Source organism: Apodemus sylvaticus, chromosome 6 (genome assembly GCF_947179515.1).
Source record: "Apodemus sylvaticus chromosome 6, mApoSyl1.1, whole genome shotgun sequence".
Lineage (NCBI taxonomy): Eukaryota > Metazoa > Chordata > Mammalia > Rodentia > Muridae > Apodemus > Apodemus sylvaticus.
In genome coordinates, this window is record NC_067477.1 from 131,955,538 (window position 1) to 131,974,976 (window position 19,439).

Genomic DNA, 19,439 nt, shown 5'->3' on the forward strand with positions numbered 1-19,439 from the left:
ATGTGGCTTCCTGAAGTGAGTCCCTGGAGCATTCCTCATCAGGGTGGCCACCCAGGAAGAGGCTGTGCAAGCTGGGGGTGTCGAGAGATGGGCAGAGGACAAAGGGACTGGACGGGGGAAGCTCCTAGCATCTTCTTCAACCAGATATCTGTGAATGTATCCGCAGCCCTTTCAGTTCTCATTGCTTTGTGTAGTTAGCCCAGGATAGCCCCAGCCAGTCTTACAAGAGAAGAAGCTGACGGCCTGGGTGTCCATGGATAGACCCTAAGGTGTCTTGGGTGTCCGTGGATAGACCCTAAGGCGTCTGCTGTTAGATTGAAGAGTCATTCTCGTGAGGTCACAGAGAGGAGATGTGGTCAGATTTCATGGGAGTGTCTGTCCTAGCCTCACCATCTGGAAGCTGTGGCGACTCCCTGTAAGGATGCCTGCCACCAAGCCTGACAATCTGAGTTCAGTCCCCGGATCCACGTGGTGAAAGGCATGAACCCACAACTTGCCCCCTGACTTCCACAGCAGCATGATGGTATCTCTCTCTTCCTCCTTAGAAATTAATTGACAAAGAAATTAGAACAAACAAACAAGCCAAAACCAACCCTTCCGTAGTTCTAGCCACCTGGGGACAGGACGGGCAGCCAGCTTTTTTCTGGATTCCCAGGCCAGTGTGCTTTGGCCCGGGTCCTGCTTGGACTGGGTTGGTTCTGCTTGGTGCCTCAGTGAGTTGGGGGGACAACGGTCATGTTTTTGCCTTCTTGGGTCCATCCAAGTGCCCGTAGGCTCCTGCTGGTCATGGACTGGGTTTCTTGGGAAAACAGACTGTTGCTTTGAGGGCAGCTTCCAGCAACTGAGCATGTCAACCCTCACACTGCCTCTGCTGTCCTCTGCTGCTCCTATAGAAGCTCTTTGCCCTGTCGTTCAGGTCTCTCTAGATCAGGCCCTGCCTGGGTCAGTTGATCTTTTGGTGAGTGTTATAACTGGTGTCCTCATTTCTTTTTGTGTTTTGTTTTCATTTTCAGACATGGTCTTATGCTCTCTCTCTCTCTCTCTCTCTCTCTCTCTCTCTCTCTAGCTCTCCTGGTCTACTCTCTCTACAGTTCAGGCTGGCCTCACACTAGTAGGGATCCTCCTGCCTCAGTTTCCTCATACTGGGGTGGGGGTGCACGAGGACCATGCTTCACGGTGCTTATCTCTATGGCCAGGAAGGCTGGTGGGGAGGGTGTGAAGGGTTAACCTCGTGTTGGCAGTAATTCTCTCCTGGCATCTGCGGTGGCCTGGCCAGGACCTCTGCTTTCCCGTTGCCGCAGCAATGACACAGAGCCGAGAGCAGATGTGGATCTGGAGAGAGTTAACTGGCCATGCTCCCGGCAGACTGTGGCACGCCAGGGAAATGGCTGCAAACTCAGCTAGAGTTCTCCAGCACTAGGGTGAGAAAAGGGGGTGTGGGGCTGAGCTCCCCCAGAAAGTCTAGCTCTGGACAAAAGAGATGGAGCTGCAGTGTAGGTCAATGCAGGGCTCCTGGCTCCGTGCGCGACTCCAGGAGCTCCGGACTCAGTGCCGAGAAAGCAGGAAGCTTGGCACGGAGCATGGCCACATCCACCTTTGTTAGCTACACTGAGCTTCTGCTTTAGTGGTTTTGATTTTTCATTTTGCCTGCCTATCTATCCATCCATCCATCCATCCATCCATCCATCCATCTACCTACCTACCTACCTACTTACCTATCTAGACAAGATTTCACTATGTAGCCCAGGCTGGCCTGGAATATGACCCTCCTGCCTAAGCCTTGCTATCCTGGTGCTTCCTGTGGGGACTTCCGGTTGCCTCTGGACCAGCCCCTACTCGGACCTCAGATCTCAGTTTGAATGGTACTTCGGGAAGACTTCTGCAACTAGACCGGGGCCCTTTTGTGTTATGGGCTTCCTGATGTACCGATTGCCACCTTTCAGACAGCCACATGCCTGGTCCCTCACGTTTCTCCACGCTCTCGGGCCACCCATGAGGTGGAGATTGAATGTGGCTTCTTTGTATCAGAGACGAGGCACAGAGTCTGTCAGAGTCAGAGGGGCAGCACTACTCACAACTTTGGAAAAGAAGATGGTTGTGTGGGGGAGGGACAGGTCACCAGGTCACCAGGTGCCCTCTGGGAGCTGTGGGCAGGGGGATTTAGCCAATCCCGAGGTTAGGACTCTCTTGCCAGGACAGCTTTGCTCTCTCTGGTGGTTTTCATTATTTTTTATTCCCAGACTATTTTGGAAGCTGGCTGCCATGGGGACTGAGTCTTTGGAAGGCCCAGGCATCCTTTTTTCTCCTAACCCCACCCCCCTCCATTTCTATTCCTTCTTAATTGGTTTTTAGTTCCCTGGCTTTCAGGCCGTCTGTTTATTTTGATTGCAACTCCACAGAACAAATCTCTAATGAACCAGCTTGTGGGGAGAGCCATTAGCAGCCGCCTGCCTCCAGGGACTGGGGGAGGTGCCTGGCCTGGGTCCCAGCCTGGACTTCCACGCAATGAGGAAGCAGTGGCCAGGTACTGGGTGGCTGGCTGCCTGTGCAGGGCCTCTGTCTTCCTTCCTTCAGGTGTAGTCTGGAGATGGGAACAGTTTGTCCTCCATAAGCTGTCAGAAGCCTCAACTGAGGTGACCTCATTAGCACTCTGATGCACTGAGAGAGGTTGGGCTGCCCAGGCTCCCTGAGTTACTCCAGTAAACCCAAAGGGTCTATGCTGAGTAGCTTGCTGTCCAGACAAGGGGAGTAAGGCTGAAGAACTGAGAAGCCAGTTATCTGGCCAGCAAACCTCTGAGGAAGATACAGATAAATGGAGAAACCTCCCAAGTGTCACTGTGTTCAGGGTGAACTGGCAACTGATGGTCCTGGCTGGGTTCTGCAGGCCCCAGCTCTCTGGAGCAGATGCCTGTCTGTGTGGTGTGGGCCTGACACCATTTACAGGTTTACTCCAATGACTGGACATGATCCCTTCTGTCCAGAGTTTTGCAAACAGGAAGAGCATGTGAGCACGTTATTGTTGTGGGCATGGAGTACAGAATGATTCCTGCAGCTTCCTTACCTTGGACAAGCTTGTCTCCTCCAGTCGACCTCACAGATCTGGTCACTTGTCTGTTCCTCACTGACCTCCTTCTGCCAAAGTCACTCATCTTAGGAGTACAGACCTGGGGCCAGCGGGACCAGGAGCTTCCTTCCATTTATGTCAAGCCCCATGGCCTTCTGACTTGGGGCTACCTCTCTGAGAAGCTCTGGGGTACACTTCAGCCTCTGTCCCATCCCTGCCTTCTGTCCGGCTGGCCTTCTTTCCTACTTAGTACTGCAGGCCCATGAGATCTCTTTGGACAGGAGGTCTCCCTCCCTGCCTGTTCTCCCTGGTTGGCTCTCCATTTATTCCTCACGGTGATGTCCTGGCCTTTCTCAGTGGCTGGGTAGAAAGAGGCCTGCCTGGGCAGTGGGTCACGGAGGTTAGAAGGGTCCTTGCTGCAAAGTGCTTCTTGCTTACAGCGGGAACAAACTACAGAACCGTGGATGCGCTCCCCTCTGGCGTTCCCAAGGCCACTCTTTGTTTCACAAGAGAGTCCAAAGGAAGACAAAGTTGGCCATGGAGAATTGCAGAGTGCCTTCTGATGTTAAGAACAGCTAATTAGCCAGGCCCAGGGGTGGACATGGAGCTGAACTTTTTTACCTCACTGGTATTCACGTCAGGCCACAGGGCTCCTGCCCCGATCAGTCTCATTTGGCGGTCCCCCTGACTGCCATCTTTCCGGCAGGGGACCCCGAGTTCCTCTCGCTATCACACAATGTCCCACAAACCCCCATGGTCTGCCACCTCTGTCTCCCTTTTCCTGTCCAATCACAGGCCTCTTCCACTGCCCTAATGTGATTGGACAGGGAAAATACTGCAACATAGCAGCTCTTATAAAAGAAAACATTTAATTGGGGCTGGCGTACAGTTTTAGAGGTTTCATCCATTGTCATCATGTCAGGGAAAATGGCTGCTTGTAGGCTTACATGGTGCTGGAGAAGGAGCTGAGTGTTCCACCACATCTGGATTCGGATCTGCAGTCAAGAGAGAGAGGAAAGAGAGAGAGAGAGAGAGAGAGAGAGAGAGAGAGAGAGAGAGAGAGAGAGAAAGAGAGAAAGAGAGAGAGAGAGAGAGAACATCAAACACCACTGGGCCTGGCTCGAGCTTCTGAATCCTCAAAGCCCACCCGTGATTCACTTCCTCCAATAAGGCCACACCCACCCAACAAGGCCACACCCCCAATCCTTCTAAGCAGTGCCACTCCCTGATGACCAAGCATTCAAATCTATGAGCCTACAGGAGCCATTCCTATTCAAGCCACCACAAGAGACAAACGTATAAACAACATTCATATTGCTGAGGACTGAAGTAGAGACGGCCAGGAATCAGGAAAAAAGAAAAAAGAATTTTTTTGAGTTTCAGCTTCAGAGAAAGCTTCAGGGAGCCCACACTGCCACCAGGGAGAGTGCCTGACTCTACAGAGTAGCCCTCACAATATTTTTCTTGTATTTATTTGTTTATCAGTATGTGCGGGATATGTTGTGCTGTGTGTCCTTGTGTGTACCTGGGCAGACGGAGGCCGGAGGTGATGTTGAAGGTCTTTCCTGGATCGCCAGCTTCCTTTATCTCTTGAGACAGGGCCTCCCTCAGAGCCTGAAGCTCGTGGGTTTGTCCAGGCCGGCTGTTCACCGAGCTTCAGGGATCTGCTGGGAGGGGCCGCGTTTTGGTTTTTGTTTTTTCCCTCGCTCTACTGTCTGCCTTCCCCGTGCTGGGATTACAGGCATGCATCACCTTCCCTGGCCTGTGGATGTGAACTCAGGTCCTCACAGTAGCACAGCAGGCATTTACTGAGTATGGCCCCTGCCCTACAGCATGAGTCTTGTACATATCTCACACATAGCACAGTGCTGCAAAGAACAGTCTAGAGCTATAAGGACTTTCTCTGGCAGTACTTTTAATATGACTGAAGTTGTCCATCTGGAAATGCATTAGACCTGGGGTTACTCACCTCTTTCTGGGAAGGGCCAGATTTTCAATATTTTCCGCACTGTGGGCCATACACTCCCTTCCTAACACTGAAGTATCAATATGCAGTCCCAAGAAAATAGGCCTGACTGTGAGCCAGTGAACCTTATTTACCGAAAAGGGCCTGAGCCAGGTTGGCCTGTAGGCTGAAGCTAACGGGACCCTGCTCTAGCATACACCTCACCTGCCAACAGCAACGTCTTGCCAAAGCAGCCACGGCAGGGCACAGAAGGAATCGAAGACCTCGAGGCCAGCTGTAGGCCTTCACTGCACTTTCTACAATTGTCCCTCATCCCCATGATGGGACATGCCTGTGTTCTTTTATTTTGTTTTTGTTTGCATGTTTATTTTCAGATTTGCTGAAGATGTTTTTTGTTGTTATTTTGCTCAAAGTCATAAAAAAAGCCATCCAGCTTCATGATTCCTACCAGGGAAGTCCCCAGTCTGCTGCTTTAAGTGTTTCTTTTGTTAACATGGTCACTCCAGAAGACACTGATGCCTTCCCCATTGTCCTCTGTCCACACCACCTCCCAAGTGTCAAGTAATGGAGAAAGTACAAACAATATTCTCAACCTTTAGAAGTGCTTCAATCTCTCTGGTCCAAAGTCCTGCCCTTGGTCTTAGAGCAGCAAGACAAACTCTCTTCATGAGGTCTCTATGAATTGGTACCTGGCTTCTGAGGCTGTCATCTCAGAGCTAGAGTCAGACGCGTTAGAAGCAGATATCACCAAATATTTTAAGATATTCAGCCTACATGCCAGTCTTATTTCGAACATCAATCCCTGAACAGTCTCAAACCTTTGATTGGTGATGAATTGCCGTGTGTGTGTGTGTGTGTGTGTGTGTGTGTAGACAGGATCTCTCTGTGTAAGCTTGATTGTCTTGGAATTCACTATGGAGACCAGGCTGGCCTCAAACTCACAGGAATCTGCCTACTTCTCCCTCCTGAGAATTGGGATTTAAGGGTATGCAACCATCATATCTGACCTGATTTAGATTTTTAAATAAAATATTGTTCTGTCAGAACACGGAAACATTAATCTCTCTTTTGCTGTAGAATTTTGGAATTTAAAGAAATCTTGTACAAATATTATATAAATTGTTTGAAAGATTGTCTACCCTTTAAGATTAGAATTCTTGCTAGTGTGATATTCAAAAGAAATGGTACCCAGAAGCCTAAAGCAGATATTTTGGGACCCAGGGTAAGACTCGGTTGAGCTCCATCGGGTGTCCCAGGTAATGGAGCAGTTCTAAGATAGAAGGGTCACTCACAGAGAGAGTCCCCTTGCCCACCTCTGCTGTGAGGAATTAGCTTTGACCCCCCCCCCAGACTTATTGACCCCTAAGTAACTCTCCTAAATCCAGATAATCCTCTGAAGATCAACCCACACACCCATCACAGTCTGCTTGTCAAAGCCTGACAGGCACTGGGCCTGGGAGGAAAGCAGCCTGGGCTGACTGAGACTGAGCCCTGGTCACTGTTTGAAATGGTCTTTCAGGTCTGGTGTGGAACAGTCTGTCAGGGGTGCCCAGCCTGGACGTCAAAGGGGACTCCTCCCTCCCACAACCGGTCTGATAGAGAAAAAAGGTAATTTACTTAGAATCAGCCTGGGCTAGCATTTTCTTTGTTCTTTTTGGATCTGCTCTGCTTTGCAAAGGTACCCCAGGGGGTTGCTAAACGTGGCACACGGGTAATGCAGTGGTAATAGAAACAGACTCGGGGAGGATCAACCCCAGAGAACCTGAAGCCAGTTCCCAGACAGCCTGGACTGGAGGGTAGATCAACAGAGACAAACTTAATCCCTGTCCTCACAGAGACCTGCCCACTGGGCTTTAGCAAAAGCCACTGTGCTTGTCCTCTGTTCCTGGAGAATGTTGGCAAAACAGCCCCGAGCCCTGTGAAGGAGGAGGGCAGAAGGGCCCACCACAAATGGATTGGGGCCTTCAGAAATCTGTTGAGCTCTGCATCTGGAGGGACCAAGCAGGCTGCAATGAGGAGAGGGCCTTGAGAGAGAATCAAGACCAAGCTGTCGCTAGCATCCAAGGGAAAACAAATATTTGATCTCTATACTATAGATTTGTATACAAATCTCCTCTCTATACTGTAATGGGCATCGAGACACAGGGTGGGGTCTGTGGCCATTCCACCTTGAACGTGCCTAATTTTGTCTAGTCTCAGAAGCTAAGCAGAGTCCTCCTTGGCTACATCTGGGATTGGAGAAACAGAGTGGCTAAGACCCGCCTATGTCAGGCACAACTGGGACATGTCAAGTGTACAACTCCCAGACTCCAGGCTAAACCCTCTTCTCAGATCACACAGTCTGGTAGAGATGAATTATTAAGGTTTGTGATTCATTCATGCATGCATTCATGTATTTACACATGCACATTCCATGTTTACACATGTTTACATTCATGTGTATGTATGCCTAGCGCTGTATAAGAGCTGTAGGAGACTCGGGAAACATACTATCTTGTCTTTGTACTCCAGGATCTTAAGTTCTAAATGCCACCACATGCACACAAACATACATGTGCACACATGTGAGTGTACATGAACACATACATACATGCAGACACACAACCAGGAACACTTCCATTTTGGTATAGCTGTAGAGTCCCTCCCATATCAAACCATGAAGACAGAAAGTGTCATAGGGTATGTACACTGTGAGGAATGGATGTGTGCTGGGTGGTTGCACAGGGGGTCAGAGAATCATGTGTCTCAAGGTACTTCATTCCCAGCGCCTCAGTCAGCTTCTCAGCCTGAGCCCCAGCGATGCTCTCATTATGCAGTGTTGGCCCAGAATCCCTGGCCTGGACCTGCACAATGCAAGTAATCTGGGATTTGAAATCAATGGATTTGACTTAAAGCAGGACTCTAGGGACAGAACTAGGTCCATCTGTAAGTATATAACCCATGTGACAGGACTGGAGGAGAAAACAGAGCTGCCACCTCTTCCTGGTCTCCTGGGACTCAAAGCTATTTAAAGCCTGGGACTTTTCTTCCTCTTGGGGTTGCAGGCTATGACACTTCTGGAGGGTCTGATATTTGTATCTCCCTCCAGGCTGTGCCCAGAATGGAGGGCTCTGCATCCAGAGATGGGTTTGCCTAAGACAGAGCCATGAGGAGGCCCTCCCAGACACCTGCGAAATCATGACTATTCAAGGTTTCTGTGCCGAGAGGAAAAACATTCCTCTTGTCTCTAAGTCCTGGGTCCAGCGCAGAGCCATGGTGGAAGGAAAAAAGATCAGAAGGAAAAAGAACAAATGGAAGCTAGTGACAGGAACATCAGCAAGTGAGTGGCCCATCTCTCTGTGGTCGGTGGCCATGGGACTTCCCCACCAGAATATTCACACCCACCAGCATAGCCACAGGAGCCACACTGATGCTAAATCTCAGGCTCTTCCAGAAAACCCATCCTTTGAACCTCAGAATCCTTTAGATTGTCCCCAAAGGCACAGATGTGCCCTCTGTGGGTGACAAGGATCAATCCACACTCATCCCTAATCGAAGTAGGCTGCTGGCTTCTCATCCTCTCCGTTCACAATGGTTCGTGACAATCTGCAGCATGTGAGGCCTTCCCAGAGCCTCTGGGAAACAGATTCATCCCATCTCTACCTTCTCGGAGCTGAAGTCTTAGCAAGAAAGGGAGACACTAAATCTCCTGGGTGGGGAGGAGGGCTGGCACTGCAGAAACACATGCCACACCCTGAGGTGTAGGCCAGAGTTAGTCAGATGGACAAGGGAAGGGACAGAGGAAGACAGTGAGGCTGAAGGACAGCCTGAAGCACCACAAGTATGCACTCCCCAGTGAGGGCCCACTCAAGTATGCACTCCCCACTGAGGGCCCACTCGGGCGTGTGGAGATCGGTGGAAGTACAAACTGGTACAAATCTCTCAGACAAAAAAGATGATATTGTGGATAAAAAGATAAAAAGGTATGGCCTCTTAGACCCTGTGTTTTCATATCTAGAAATGCATCCAAAAGATATAATCAGGACCATGCACAGAGGCGTACAGTGCAACAGGGCCTGAGCATCCCTAGGTCTGGTTGGTTGGACCCATCATGAGCACATTACGATGACATGCAATGCAGACTCAAAAGTAAATAGATATCATGGCTTGTCCCTCTTGGCCTCTGTCTCAAAGCTGTACTGGTGAAGAACAAGAGAGGTCTATGAAGAGATGAGGGTGTGGGGCTCACTGGGGCCCCCGGGGAGCCTGGGGGAGACGGGAAGATCAGGCAGAGGTTGGCCATGCAGAAGAGAAGGGAGACTCAGGTCCAGCGGCGCTGACCTGGGGGAGGGGTGGCGTGCTCTGGCCAGGACAGCTGGGGCCCTGGCACCGGCTCCAGGCTCCGGGTTTACAGAGCTTTAAAAGCTTATTAAAAGGGCTCCTTAGACATCAGACGGCCCTTAAAAATCAATATTTTGATGATTTGAGTGCAAGGGAATCAGAAACATATGGATCAAATTGCCCTCGAATTATACACACTTTAAAAAATGTGTTGGTCTTTAGCAGGCTCCAAATATTTGAAAAACAGACAGACACATTGTCCTCTTCTCCAGACAGAGGTCACCTTGAAGGATCTGCAGAGGAGGTCTGTGGGAGCTGGCAGAGCTCAGGGGAGAGGCTGGGTGAGCGCTCTGGAGAGCCTTCTGCATAGGTGGGACAGCGAGGAGTGACCATGTGCATGATGACCAAAGAGAGTTGCAGCCGTGACTCTGCTCTGCTGTCCCCAGAAGGCAGGTAGACTCTGAGGGAGGAGTTCAAAGCCACAGTTCTCATCTCCAACCCTCATTCTAAGGAGGCACAAGGTGTGTCTGGACCCAAGGGAAACCTCTCTCACGGACCAGCCTGTCCGTGGGACTCAATTCAAGCCCAGTCCTGTTCACTGCGTCCACTCCTTCTCTGTCCCAGCACCAGAGCTTGCCTTGGTGAAGTGGCGGAGTCCATGGGGACTGGTAGTCAGTCTGGTGGGGATGCCAACCAGGGGACCGCAGACTGCATTTTGGGGTGAGGGTTTGTGGATGTGGCAGTTGGGTTGGGAGTGGGGCTCTCTGGCTTTTGAACTCTGTCTCTGGAGCCTAGAGGAGGAGATCAGGCACACCTGGAGGCCTGGCCTGAGGTGTTCTTTGTTCTTCCAGCCTTGAATAAAGACACTCCACAAGAATGAATAGGGACTTATCTGGCTTCCTTTTCCTGCCCATTCTGCCCTCCTCCACCCTCCCCTCCCCCCTCCCCCACCCTCACTCCTGAAGGTGGGTTTTTTTTTTTTTTTGGTCCTGGGAAAGCTGAATGGAGGAAGAAGATGAGAGAGTACTGTCCTGAAGTGGAGGAATGTGACTCAGATGCATCCTTAGCCACCCCATCTCCTTGGACCTCTGCTCTCTCCATCAAAGAACACACTCAACTTGTGATGTCCATTTCTTCCTGAACACCAGGCCACCTAGTACATTCCAGGCCTCTACACGGCCCTCCCCAGGGCCTCACAGACCACTGATGGCCCTTGAGCTCCTCCATCAGTCAGAACCAGCATGTGACTATCCCACCTGGACGGCAGGCTTGCAGGCCAGGATCAAGGCCCAAGCCTCTGATGTTCAAACAACAGTGCACAGTTGTGGTCCAGTCTGAGGAGGGAGGCAAAGGGAGGACCATCAGAAGCAGAAATGAGGGCAGCTGGGCAAGCCCTCAGAGGAGATGTCGGCTGGCACAGGCCTATGGGACACAACAGGCCACTAGCAGGTGGCCACTGGCCTTGGGGGGCGGGGACGATATTGGAGATTAAAAGGAGACAAGCCAGTCTGCTCACTCTATTGATTCTTTACAGCCCCGCCCCCTGCACTTTCTGGGGGCATTCTGGAGACTCAACCCTAGAAGCTGCTTCTCCTTGTCTCTTAGCACTCACCTCTGGAGATCCCACCATGGAAAGAAGCAAGACCCTGGCTTGGACCAGACCAGGCCAGCACTGGGATGACTGCCCTGGAGAAAGAGACACCTCTGTACAAATGGCTGCTCTGTTAGAGTGTGCTGGGGTCTGCTCCCAGGACTCCCAAATGTGTCTTTGAGCCAAGGCTGGGCCTGGCTCTTCAGATCTGGGACAACACTGTCTCCGCACTTAACAGCTGATGTTTAAGCATCACCACCACATGCCCAAACAAATGCAGCCCACTCCCAAGCTTGGTGCAAGGCTCCCCACCACTGACAGTGCAGGCTAACTGGGGTGTGGCCTATGTGCTGCCCATTCTGCTGCCTCTCCACCCTCTCATCCGATAACACACCAGGGTCACTTCTCTGGCACCTTTCTCTTCAGATCCACATCTCCAACATCCAATGGGACACACACCAAAGCTGAGAGCCCTCCTCCTCCCTCTCCTCCTCCCTCTCCTCCTCCCTCTCCTCCTCCCTCTCCTCCTTCCTCGTGTTCCTGCCTGTCATTTGCTGCTCAGTGGAAAGGTCACAAGTCTAGGGTCTGCCTTGACCTTGTCCTTGTCCTCTCAAGTCAGTCCAAAGCCTCCCTAGACAGTCACATCTGTCTCTCATCTTCTTCCCATAATCTCTAACCTTACCCAGTCTTTTCCCTTTTCTCTCTTTCTCTCTCTCTTTCTTTCTTTCTTACTAAATTCAAGAAATGGAATCCAGGACCTCATGCATGCTAGGTGATTGTTTAATTACTGAACTAGTTCCCTAGCTCTCTTATTTTTAATTGTGTATGTGTGTGTATATGCATGTATTTGTGTGTATATGCATGCATGTGTGCATATGTATGTGTAATATGTGTGATGTGTGTATGTGTAGGTGTGTATATGTGCATGCATGTGTATATGTGCATATGTTTATGTGTGTGTATTGTTTATGTATGCATGTATGCATATGTATATGTACACGTGTATATATATGTGTGCATGTGTATGTGTCCATGTCTATATATGTGTACATGTATGTGTATGCATATGTGTATATATGTGTGTGTGCATATATGTGTGTATGTGTGTGTACATGTGTATGTTTGATATGTATGTATGTGTAGGTGAGTGTATGTGTGATATGTGTGTATGTGTAGGTATGTATATGCATGTGTATACGTGCATGTGTCTGTGTGTATGTGTGTTTATGTGGTGTGTGTGTGTGTGTGTGTGTGTGTGTGTATGTGTGTGTGTGTACATGTGTCTGTGTGTGTCCAAGACAGGGTCTTGCTTCTTTCCATGGTGGGCTCTCCAGAGATGAGTGCTAAGAGTCAGGGAGAAGCACCTTGAGGCAAGCCCATGAGTGTAGGCCAGAGGTCACAGTCGAAGGCTTCATCAATCATTCTCCACCTTATTAATTCATTTACTTATTATTTTTGAATCACAGTCTGTCGCTGAACCTGGACTTACTCATTTGGCTTGACTGGCCGGCCAGAAAACCCTAGGGATGCTTCTGCCTCTGCCTCCCAGTGGATGGGGTTGCCATAGCTGACCTTCCAGGGGACGCCGGGAGCAAACTCAGACGTTCATTCCTATGCCATAAGTGCTTTACCAACAGAGCCATCTCCCGAGCTCTGACTTTTTATTTTTTGATTCAGAACCCTAACTAAGTTGCTCAGACTCGTCTTCGCTTCACTCTGTAGCTCAGATAGGGCCCTTGTGCTGTTCCTGCCCAAGCCTCCCTCATAGCGGGGATTATAGGCCTGTACCACCATGCCTGGTTAACTTGTCCTGACTTACTTCCCACCGGTCTTTGCTGCTCTTCCCAGTGAATCAGGCTGTCTAAACAGGTTTCTCAGGCTTGATCTCAAGGTCCTGGAAGGCTCCCCTCTTCCTACCTCACGCACCCGTGGCTTCTGAGGCAGAAATTGGCTTCTTCGAGCTGGCCCCACACTTCTCCCTGTCCCCTGCCCGGCCCCCAACACTGACACAGGCCCAGGGACCTCCCTGTAAGCCCAGGCATCTCCAGCCTCACTCCCCTCTGTCTGAGTATGCCGTGCCCTGAGCCTGCACCGTCCTGCGCACCCCTCTCTAGGCCCAGGCCTCCCTGACTTGCCCAGCTCCCAGAGGTTCACAGTCAGCCCGGAACACTCCTCAGCTGCACGGCCTCTTCAACTCCCTCCTTAAAGACTAGCTGTTCTCTGGGAGGGCTCAGTGCCTAAGGAATGTCCTTCTGACAAAGAAGGCAATGCATCCAAGTGGTCGTCATCAGCCACACCTCCAAGACTTCTTTTGAGGTCCCCTTCAGTGAAGGGCTCTGGCTGGCATGCCTGGTCACCGGGCATCTGGCCCTTTACAGCTCCTAAGCCAGTTGAGATCTTTGGTTGTTGTTGATGTTTGTGTGTGTGTGTGTGTGTGTGTGTGTGTGTGTGTGTGTTGGGGGGGGAGGGGTGCACATGCCATGGTGTGTGTGCGCGGCACTCAGAGGACAGCTTGGTGGAGCTGGGTCTCTTCTCCACTTTTGCATGGGTTCAGAGCTTGATCTCAGGGCGCCAGGCTTGCACAAGCATCTCCACTGCCTGCTAAGCCAACTCACTGGCCCTTTAAAAAAAAAAAGCGGCTTAGGCTGTTTGGGGGTAGTTAGGCTGGTCTGGCAGACTTAGGGACTCTTCTCATCCCTGATGGCAACCAAGGGAAAGAACAGAGACCAGGGTTCCCTGACCATGAGCCCCGCAAGTGTGAGCTTTGGGCCTGACACCAAGCTCGGGCTTCACAGAGAATGGGGGAAAATAAACATCTCCATGGTCTCACTGCAGACAGAGCTGCCCAGAGCCCTGCACACACAGTCCCCTGGCCACTTCTGCATTCTGTTTTCAAAGTCCCTTAGCAGTCTGCCCTGACTCTGATTGCTGGCTTTTGGTGACACTAATGCTGTCACTGTCCCGGTGGATATTTAGTGGAGCCAGGGGAACTGTGTGTGCGTGTGTGCAGGCACGAGGGGCTCTGAGAGGGTTGGAAACAAAAGCCTGGAGTGGGATCCAGGGCACAGCTGAACTGCCCTGAACTCGGCTTTTTGTTTTCAAGGAAATGCATAATCCAAGAACCACCCACGGCCCTGGCCCTGGCGGCCCAGCTAAGCGGGGCTGGAATGCGCTGCCTTTCCCGTTAGTAATTGTTTTTTCTAGTTAGCCTGTAACCCTTCCCTCGCCGCCGCCTCCATCTCGGCGGCAGCCGGGGCCTGGCTCTGCCTCAGTCTTCCTCAGAGACCCGCCGCCCGGCGAGGGATGGATACCAAACTCTGTCCTACTTGGGCAGATTTGGCCAGTGGGTTTGGGGACAAATTGTGGCCTGCACTTTCTTCTCCTACTCAGAGAGGAGCTAGAGATAGCCCAGGCTAGAGAAATGCAAACCATGGGGTCCACTTGGAGGGACCCCAGAGCAAATGCGGCAGCATCTGTGCATCTTATAGTGGCTCCTTTAGGACTGTGAATGGCGTCCCCGTGAGCTAGTAGGATGCGAGGGGAGGACTGTCTTGTCCTGTCTAAGTGTGCCTGTGGGTGCTATGGCCACGTGCGGGCAGAGACAACATGCTCTCAGACTGACTCAGAACCTCTGTTCACCTAGCCATGGCAGCATCCCTTGGAGCCTTCACTCCTGGAGGAGGCAGTACCGTGTTTCCTCCCTCAGCCCCCTCAGCCTCACAGCCGCGAGGGTAGAGCAGGGCACCCGAGGTTGGTGTTAGCCGAGCTACACATTTTCAGTCCCAGAGGGTAAGAGGTCAGGTGCTTAACCTATGACCCTCTCGCCCCCATCCTATTCCCACCCTGGCCAGCCCTTTGTACTCCAGGTCAGGACCTCCTCCTGCATTCCCTGGAGTGGCCTCTGCTCAGATGGAGGTGGGTGTGGGGTTAGGAGGACTGCACTCTGCCTGTTAAGTTCTCAACACACTCCCATAGCGTCCTGCCTATGTCTCATCCTCCAGGGGCCTGGCCTCTGGCCAACGAGGGGCGGGCCGGGCGCTGGAGGTCGACTCAGCCCCCAGCTCTCCTGTAGGTAGGAAGGTCTTGCTGGAACCACCAACTCTGGAGGCTGGGAGACTGGGGCCTGTGCTGACAAGACCAAGGCTTGGGTTGAGTGGCAAGCCTTGGGGTCCAGGCTGGCTGTGCCCTGGGCAGCTGGTGAGATGGGCAGAGCCGGAACGCAGTCCAGCTCGGCCACTGAACATGTGGTGCAAATCAAAGAAAGGCCTTTCCCAGCCAAAGCAGGAATGCAGCCGAGTGGGATTTGGGACCAGGCCCTTTTAGACGTTTAATTATAAGCAATATTTTCCCAAGCTTCCTAAATTGACCGTGGAGACCTGCTGGTGTTAGTGCCTGTGCCGTGGACAAGAAAGGGGGGGTGAATGGTTGTTAAAGTGCTTGCCGCAGGTTTATTTCAGTAAGTGTTTTGGGGTGAGAGTGCTCACACAAAGTAGAGACTGAAGGCATGTTTCTGGAGTTTAGAGGCACATGCCCACAGGCATGATGAGACACAGGGGCGGAACCCGCCCTAGCTTAACAAACACCTGTAGAGAACCACGGTACAGACAGTTGCATAAACAACCTGGAAATCCCTCCCCAAGCACCTGGAAGCTTCAGAAAGGAAAAGACTGCTGATGGCTCCGCCCACTCCTCACCTCTGCCTCCTCCCAGCCCTGCAGGCTTCAGAGGCCTTCTGGAGGGGTGTGTGTGTGTGTGTGTGTGTGTGTGCACACGTGTGTCCGTGTGTTCATGTGTGTGTGTCTATGCTCTATGCGTGTTTCTGTGTGTTCATATATGTGTGTGTGTCGGTACATGTTTCTGTGTGTTCATGTGTGTGTGTGTGCATGTGTTTCTGTGTGTTCATGTGTGTGTGTGTACACACACGTATGTGTGCAGTCAGCTCACAGCAAGGTACTTCTGTTTGTGTTCAAGTCTCCGGGAGGCTCAACTGTCTGAGAAGGAACACAAAGCCTTTGTGGGAAAGAGCAGCCAGCCTCTACACCCCAGTTAAAGTCTTGAGGCACCTTCCTAGTGAGACAGTCTAGTAGTCTGAGGAACAGCTTGTCCAGATTACAGAGGTGGAGCCCTGAGGTGTTCCTCGGGAAATCTGGCCTCCAGGGAGCAAGGCTCCCTGGGCCCGGGATTGCCTGTCTTTCGTCAGGGCTTCCAGAGCAAGCTATGGGCACCCCACAGTGGGCCTGGTGTCTAGCCTGTCTTCACTGGTCACCTGTTCTCCTGCCACCTGGGGTACTTGACGCCTTTGCTGTAACAAAGCAATACTGCTCTGAAGGCCCCAGAAGCTAGAAAGAGCAGACACACAGGCAAAGGTAACTCTTTGTCCCTCTCTCTGTCCCTGTCCTTCATGTTCCATGCCAGTCCAACCCAGGTGGACACCAGAATCCCTGTGTGAGACACAGGGAGCCCAGAAAGCAGACCAATATCTTCCAGCCAGGGTTTGAGCAGGAGGAACCTCGGTGGCTGTCACAGGCCAGGCCGTTGCTATTGTCCTTATCTGGGGCTCCTGGATCTTACACCATGTCCTCAACGGCCTCTGGAGTCAAGGGGCCCCGTTGTTCCTCCCCAAGCGGACCGTTAAGGTTTCTGTTGTTAGGGGAGCGGGTGGGGGTGGGCTGTCTGCTTAATTAATCATTTTGGGCCACCCTGGGAAACTCATTAAACTATCTCAGGCTGGGAGCCGGAACACTGTCCTCAAAGTCAGATAGAACTTTCTAGTTTGTTATATTGGGGTCTCTTTTTCTTTCCATTCCTACGTATATGTGGGTAGGAAAGGGTGTGTGTGTGTGTGTGTGTGTGTGTGTGTGTGTGTCAAGCGCGCCCTTGTATCTATCATTCTTGTGCGTGTTTTTGTTTCCTAGATTCTGCAAGGAACTTCCCCTGATTCTTCTTAATTACCAGCAGCAAAGACATTCACCGAGCGAGCGAGCGAGAGCAAAGGTCAAACCCCGCCTGTTTTCCTTGCATTTCATTTTCTGGCAGTTCCCACAATAGTGTAGATAAGTTAAAGATTACGGCAATCTTTTCTAATTAAAGTAATTAAAAAGCGGGGTGATTGTACCTTTCATCTGAAAGGGAAAATATTTACTCATTTAACTGTAGGCCCTTAAAAGCATTCAGGAGGTCTGTTTGGACAAACGGATGTTCTTCCCCTCCCCCCCTCACCTGCTCTCCTAACACACACACACACACACACACACACACACACACACGGGTTGGGGGGGTATGGAACTTGGGGCAGTCTGATCAGGGTAACCTGCAAGAGTCAGGCAGGAAGGAGGGACCCTAAGGCCCTTTAGCCTGCTTCTTGCCATGCATTGTGGGGCAGCCTCTGGGGCCCTTGAGTTTGACCCAGGGTGGGGTTTTCATCTGTTGCTGTGTTTGATTTTGTTTTGATGAAGCAAGGCCTTCTTGTACAGACTGGTCTGGAACTCACCTTGTATTCAAGGTTCTCCAGGCCTTGAGCTCCTAATCCCCACACCTGCCTCAGCCTCTGAGGCGCTGGTCTTCAGGGGAGACTCTGGCTCTGCCAGTGGTGTTTATCATGGCCCCTGGCTGATGCGTCCCCTTTAAGTCTGACATGGATTGGGTTAAGAGTTCTTCAGAGAGGTTGGTCAGTCTTGGAATTGTCTTCCCATCTTTCCCTGTTATGGCCCAGCAGACAATTTTTTTTCTTTTCTTTTCTTTCTTTCTTTCTTTTCTTTTCTTTCTTTCTTTTTTTTTTTTTAGGCAGGGATTCTCTGTGTAGCCCTGGCTGTCCTGGAACTCACTCTGTAGACCAGGCTAGCCTCGAACTCAGAAATCCACCTGCCTTTGCCTCCCAAATGCTGGGATTACAGGCGTGCACCACCACTGCCCAGCCAGCAGACAATTTCTACATTGACCTTTTGTACAAGTCCGTATGTGGCATGGGCTTCCCGCAGAATGGCTGAAATCTAGCCGTGGTCCTCTGCTCCCACCCCCAAAACCAAGCCCAAGGCACATTAATCACCCTGTTTCCTGGTGTATGAAGCTAAAAGGTCCGAGCTGAAACCTTTCCTAGATGGGTGCTTCTCTGGTGAGGTGCAGCAGTGGAGACACGGCAGCCTATTCCAGGGGTAGGTGCTTGGGGCAATGGGATGTGTGACTGGACAGAGTAAACAACCAGGCCATGAGTCTGGAGGCCTGGGCTCTTTTTCACACCTAGTCTCCCCTGCTGGGAGATGCTTCAGAGCTGGACAGCTCCCCCAAGTCCTCAGGACATGACAGGAAAGCTCCCATAATACTCTGGTTCACCAGCAAGGGCCTGGCTGCCTCTGCCTGTCCCAGGCTAGGCAGCACCCATAGCCTGATCCAGAGCCCCTAGCTGATGCAACCCCTGCCCAAGATAACCAGCCAGTGTGAGCAGAGCAGATCTACAGTGGAGCCATCCATCCCGGGAGCCCATGGGTGTGGAGCTCTTCCCGGGTGTGAACTTAGCGTCAACAGCCTGTCTTCAGACTCAGAACTCTAGGAAAGCCACCCCCAACCTCCCTCTTCCTTGGCCTGATTGTTTCCTTGCCCCTGACACGCCTCCCATTGTTCTACCCGCTGGAGTAGGCGGCCCAGAGAGGCAGATCTCATTGTGTCAGTTCTCGGCCTGACCAGCAGCCGTAGTACCACCATCCCCAGGAAACAGACTCACTGTCCCACCTAAAGCGGAGGCTCCTGAAACCCACCTCGCATCATGTTCTTCCTCCCTGAAGCATCTCACTGGGCCCCCGGCAGCCCGGGGCTCCTGCAAACCTGTACACACAGGTGTCCACTACAAAAGGGTAAACAATTAGAGGGTGCCTGGATGCCTGGAAGCCCATCAGTAGAGCCCAAGGGGCAAGCTTTTATCTTCCAGCACAATGCAGTGCCCGGGGAACCCTGGCCTCCTTCCAATGCCAGCGTTATCCGTCTGCACTGGCTCCCTCTACTCCAAAGCTGCCTCAGCCGGAAGGGTCAGGGCGCTGGCAGCACAGGCCTGGTCTCCTTCAGCTGGATTCTGGGAACTGTGTTTGACCCAACCTACGCATTTGGTGATTAACTTACTCAAAGGAAACTGTCCCTCGGGGACTGGAATCCACGCTGCAAAAATAAATTCTCCCCAGGCCCAGCTGTTCTTATCCCCCTTTCTCTGCATTATGCCGTCTCCCCTGCTCTCTTTCTTTCAGCTTTTTATCTTTATTCTTCCTCCCACGGAGATCCAAACAAATCTGGTAAACAAAACTGTCAGGCCATTCTCTTAAAGAGATAGCTTAGTTTTCCTTTCTGCTGGTAGGCCCCAAAGGACAGTGGGAGGCGGGGCCAGGAAGTGGTCCTCGCTTAGGAGACTGGGAGAAAGGAGAGGTTAGCCTAAGGCAGTCCAGAAAACTGACCTGTTTCTATCCTCCATTTACCATACCTCAAGGAAGTGAGGGACGAGGAGGGAGCCATTAGGG

General features: G+C 51.6%; 1 long non-coding RNA gene across 2 annotated transcripts; it reads right to left on the bottom strand.

Moving 5' to 3' along the window:
• Nucleotides 1–3,914: 3,914 nt before the first annotated feature.
• Nucleotides 3,915–19,226, bottom strand: LOC127687660 (uncharacterized). Of its 2 annotated transcripts, XR_007978456.1 has the most exons (3): nt 19,051–19,226; nt 18,693–18,778; nt 3,915–4,059 (listed from the first exon to the last, which is right to left on the bottom strand). It is a non-coding gene; the product is annotated as an uncharacterized LOC127687660 (long non-coding RNA). The 2 variants fall into 2 exon arrangements; XR_007978455.1 differs by lacking the exon at nt 19,051–19,226 and having other exon boundaries at nt 18,693–19,041.
• Between the last annotated feature and the right edge of the window lie 213 nt (nt 19,227–19,439).